Genomic DNA, 6,000 nt, shown 5'->3' on the forward strand with positions numbered 1-6,000 from the left:
TAGGTCAGTTGTATTTATGCTCTGATAACAGAAAGCACTTGAGTTTTGCTAGTGGTAAAGTGGTCTGGGGTGCTAGGTGACTAATAGGGCATGTAATAAATCATTTAAATTATCTGTAGTTATATATTGTGTCTCTAGGCAACATTTGTTTCAATTTTTGTTAGTAGATTAGGCATTTTTGGATTTGGGGTTAGTGCAGGCCTTCAGTTTTCTTGAACAAGAAAAAGTTTTGTGCACAGGGTGGCAGAAAACAGTATGGCATGCTATTTATGTTTGTTCTTCTTGTTATTCTTAAAAATACCTTTTTGTGTCATAGCCCTGCCCACTACATCATAGCACTCTCCTTTACATTACTAGTCCACCCCACCCAGGGCTCCTTGGCTTTAAGTTTAATTTTTAAGTTAAGGTGGTTAGGGTGGTTGGCGTGGTTCAGATCACATACTGGACTTCCAAGTTGCTTTTGATCCAATAAAGACATAAAACGTTTGCATTAGACATATGTAATCATCAACCATAGGGTTGATATTATAGGGACAACCTAGTCTAAAAGGTTTGACATATGCAGCTGCAGCAGATATGGGTACCCTGTCTTATTACTCCTGTTTTATCTGCCTCAAAGAAGAACCTTTTAAAAGAACCTTTTATGCTGTACCTGAAGTGTCTAGTGATGCATCGAATCCACCTTTTTGGATTTGGCCAAACCCCCAGTTCCTTCATAAAGGATTCGGCCAAATACTGAACTGAATCCAAATCCTAATTAGCATATGCTAATCAGGTTTTGGAAGGGTTAAAAGTCAGAATGCATGCAATGCATGCAATTTTTCAACTTTTGTGTTTACGTGACAAAAAGTCACATGATTTTTAGGAATCGGATTTGGTATGGCCAAGAACGTGGATTCGGCCTCATCCAAATCCTGCCAGCAAAGGCTGAATCTTGGCTGAATCCCCAACCGAATCCTGGATTCGGTGCATCCCTAGAAGTAACAACAGACCTCCCTCTATACCTATCTGTATTCATATGCATAGAACATTTTGTCTTATTGTCTTATCTTTGATAATATCAGCAAAATCAAATCTGAGGACTGTGACATTACACCAGTTATTAGATATTTGGAAATATTGAATCTGAGATATAAGGGTGAAAATGAATTACCATGTTTTCTCGGATTTCTCAAGGAACAATCTCCTGGCTTGGTTATATATATGGTACATCAGAATACATGGCTTAGAATCTGCTTGATTGTCAAGTTTATTAAGTGAACTCTTTAAATCAAAGTGCAATCCTATCTGAAATACACATCACCGAGAAACGTAAAACTCTAACATCTGAAACTAACAAGTCACCACCAAGTGGCACATTTAAAGAACTACAGCATGAAAAACTGTGATATACTGTAATTTACCTACTCACCTATTTGTGAATATATACTTTGTTAGACTTGTCAGGGCTAATTTGCGGCATATAAATGTTATTATTTATTAGTTTAACCATATAGCAGAAACTTAATGAAAGGCACAAAATATGCACAGTTTGCATGCTTCATTAATACACACATGCATCCACGCACATATACACTTTATCAAAAAAGCATAGCACTTACTGATCTTTTGTTCAAAAAGAAAACATTTACCAACACTTCACCTCCCCCAAAGACCTTAGTAAATGTAACAGTGAGCTAAGTGTACACAGAATAAATAACCCACCCCCAGACACAGCCTCAAAATTACATACATGAAAACCAAATACTTTGCTGCATTTAAACACAGAAGCACACAATTAGGGAGGTGTGCATTGGAGGAAGTATCTCTCAGTGCAGATGGGGGGGGGGGGGGTTGGGTGATAGAAAAACAAAACTTTTGTAACAGGAAGGGAAATGGATTAAGAGATTGTGTACCATGATATCTAAAGGTATACATTAATTTTGGAGCAGCCAACCATACTTGTAAAATTGTAATAAACTTATTGTGCAGTATCTTTATAGGTAATGAACTATTTGTAATTTGCACCATCTGATACTAAAAAAAAAGGCATTACTAACTGGTGCAAAACCTTTATAAGTATATTCTACTAACTCACTTAACTCTGTCCCTAACCCCTTGGTGTCTATAGGATTATCTTGTGCAAAGATAATCAAATATTTCTACAAATGTGCATAATAAAGAATATAAACAATATTGTAACTGTGTCTCAATTCTTTGAATCGCGTATTACACTGTAACCCGCTTCCACTAATAAGGCGCGGGGGTATGTCTATGGTATACAAACATTTAATTAGTCGGCCCGTACTCATATAATGAGTAATGAGAGTCCTCTAAACCGGTGGCTAAGCACTTTTTGGAAGTAGGTCACCGACTACCAACCTTTAAATACATTGCTATTGACCATATACCCATGCCTAAAAGGGGTAGTGATCGGTCACGGTTGTTATTGCAGCGGGAATCCTTTTGGATAAAGAAATTGGAGACCTTGTCCCTGAAAGGTCTTAATGAATATTGTTCCCTGAATTGCTATTTACCTGTAAGATAGAGAGTGATGCAATTTTGTATTGTGTAGCATCAAGCCCTGACATATGCATATTGGTATATTTGTGAATATATACTTTGATAAGTTTTTAAACAGTTTTGAACTTTTTTTGACATTTTGATTTAGTTTTGTATTTGTGATGTTTGGTCACAGGTCTATAGTGGGTGTATTTTTTGGTTTAGCCTGATGGGGCACATTCACTGGTGCTCACCTGTGTGGGTGGGGCTTTTGTTACCTATAAAGGGTGGAGTTCCTTATATGTGTGTTGATTAAGGTCCCAGACAAGGACCGACATGTAGTACAACAACAACCAAAGACTGAAAAAGAGGAAACTGTACTATACTGCATACATCGTATTTTAAATTGTCCATAAGACATTACAAAATTGTTTGCAGGACCAAATACAGCTTGAAAACAGTGTATCAAAAACGCATACATGTCACAACCCCTTCCGGTTTGGCCTTAAACTAGACAATATCACTTGAAATGGTTGTTTTCGTTGATGGACAAATTGTACTTTTAAACAATAGTTTCACAATATGCTCGGCCATATGTATGTGTGTATGTATGTATAACTTTATTTATAAAGTGCCACAAGGGTACGCAGCGCTGTACAATCTCACAGAATACAAAATTACATACAAGGAGGACAAGTGATATAATAAATAAATATAATATATATATATAGTACCATGTGGTATGAGACACAGTAGGAAGGAGGTCCCTGCCCCGTAGAGCTTATAATCTAAGTGGTTGGGTAAAATACAGGCACAAACTGGAAGGTAAGAGTGCATCAGGTATGGGCATTTGCTCTTAAGCGCAGGACTGGGCAAAATAATGTTTTAGTGCTCCAGAAGGTAACATCTGAGCTTTTTCTTAAAGGACAAAGAAAGTCTAAGTCACTTGGGGGTGCCAAAATGTTAGGCACCCCCAAGTGACTTAAATCGCTTACCTTGTACCCCGGCTGGTGCCCCTGTTAGGAGAAAACAGCACCCGCCCGGGGTACCTGTAGCGCTTCCTCCTTCCTATTCGCGCTGCTGGCAAATGTCCGGGACAGGCGCATGCGCAGTAGAGTGAAACGCCGACTTCTCTGTTCAAAGTTCCGCTTTTCACTCTACTGTGCATGCGCGCGCAGCGAACAAGGACGAAGAAGCGATCACTGCTGTCCCGGGCTGGTGCTGTTCTCTCCTTTAAAGAGAGTGGGTGAGTTTTCCCTATGGAGGGATTCAGTGATAGAGTTCCAGAGGTAAGGAGCAGCGAGATAGAAAGGTTTAAGACGAGAGGTGGGTGTATGGCCACCTTAAATGATATACACATTCATGTATTGCCAAAGGTTGGCTGAATGATGGACACTCCAGCTTTGATTTGATTAGTCACTTGTTAGGGGTGGGTTGGACTGTGTCTTTACATTTATTATTAAGGTGCCATCATATTCCACAGCGTTGTCTTCACTAGCCACTTGAATATGTACACTTGATAAAGGGCACGTAAGAGGCCTGAAACATGTTGTGTAAGGCACTAAAAAATAGCTTTATGCCAAGTTGTTGTGTGTTTATTAGGGGTTGCTGCATGGGGTTAGTAAGGCTGTGTGCTGACTGAAAAAGTGCATGAAGTGTTGGTAGACAACTAGTATGGTAAAAATATAAACAGAATTAGTAAAAAATGAGGAGCTTAAAGGAGAAAGAAAGGTAAAAACTAAGTAAGCTTTATCAGAAAGGTCTATGTAAATACAGCCATAAGCACTCACAGAAACGCTGCACTCACTTCTCTGTCAAGAAATGTCTTGTGTCTGCAATTCATGTGCCAGAGACATGCAGCTCTCTGCTCTCTCCTGCTCCCCCCTCCCTCATGAATGCTAAGAACTCACTCCCCGCCCTTAGGAATGTGGATCTGAGCCAATCAGAAGAAAGCTGACTCATAGTCTTACAACTGATCCTCTAACAACTTACAACTGATCCTCAACAATCCTCTAACTGAGCATGTACATGGTCTCGATCTTGGTGCAGGAGCAAGACATTATGGGAACTTTCTTTACACAGCTCAGCGTTTTTTCTTCCTGTTTGGCTTCGGATCTTCTGAACAGGAGAAATATGGGGAGACTCAAGGGTACTATTGAGACAACTGAAGGTATGCCTGCAGCTTGAGATTAACTCTTTATTAGCCTTTCCTTCTCCTTTAAGGAATGTTGCAATAGTTTAATATCATGCAATCAAACGTAGGATGTGAAAGGAGAAAACACAGAACCAGTTCAAATGGTAATGTCATATTTAGGACCTATAGATCCATAATGAGATGGATTGATATATCTGCTAATTATCACTGATTTTAATATATTTTGTACATTGCAAATCTATTTCTGCCTATGCTTTTGTGGGCTTCCATAACTGAACCTGCTTAATAGGTTTCTCACCCTCATGCACCCCTCAGGCTGTTGTTGATCTACAACACTCAAAAACTGGACTAGTGTTTACATATAACTTAGAGCCTTGTATTTTCCTTTGTTTCTCAACAATGCAAGATTCATGGTCTGAAAACTTTCTCCAGGAGGTCAAAACAAAGTTCTCATTATAACCAGATAACAGCTGCACTGATTAAACTGAAATACAAGTGCAGAAATAAAACACAAGTGCAGAAATCTTTCTACTTTTGGTGTTTCTGCCACAAAAATGTATAACCTAAAATTCTCACTGTGGTTTTCTTTTTGTCTTTTTGTGACAAGGGTTGGTGCCTCCTTTGTTAATTCAGCTCGCACTACTAAGGTGAAATTTACAGAAGCATGCATGTTTTTGAGGAAATCGTGGAGAAGGGTTAGACACAGTATCTCGGACAATGAAGTATTTAGGTAAGTAGAAGCAAGTGTCCTCAGGATGCGATGGGGCATGAGAATGACTCACTTGTCACACTTGTGAGTTTTAAGAGGAACGGAAATACCAGAGCTAGAACATAATTTTACTGCCTCAGATACCATAGGATAGGTGGCCATTTTGTTGGTGGGCAAGAGACACCGTTTCTAAACTCTGGAAGGGCTGCACTGAGGGAGCTACATTTTTCTGTGATTATAGTATTATTGCCCTATCAGCTTGGCAGTATCGTGATTTCTTCAAAAGGCAAATATGCTGATTTTTATCCTGTGGGAAATCTCTATTTCAACAACCATCTAGCGCTCCTCGGCAACACTTCTAGGGGTAAAAAGTGCATCGCAACTGTAAGAGAGTGCTATTGAATTCAAAATGCGAGAAACAGGAGCATTGCAAGTCAAACGCTAGAAGCTCCCGATTCAGGAAAGTAAAGCGACAAGCCTGCTTTGTTGTTGCTAAGGTCATTGTTTGCGTTCCAGCAGTGAAAGCATTGACTCAAAGACCAAACCATGTGTGTCCATGTACGGGGAGGGACAGGCTAGTCACCCACAATCAGTCCTTCTAATAAAATCTTGTTAGTATAAATATCACTGAGCGTTATATAATACGGGGAAATGA

The sequence above is a fragment of the Xenopus tropicalis genome, chromosome 4 (assembly GCF_000004195.4).
Source record: "Xenopus tropicalis strain Nigerian chromosome 4, UCB_Xtro_10.0, whole genome shotgun sequence".
Taxonomy (NCBI): domain Eukaryota; kingdom Metazoa; phylum Chordata; class Amphibia; order Anura; family Pipidae; genus Xenopus; species Xenopus tropicalis.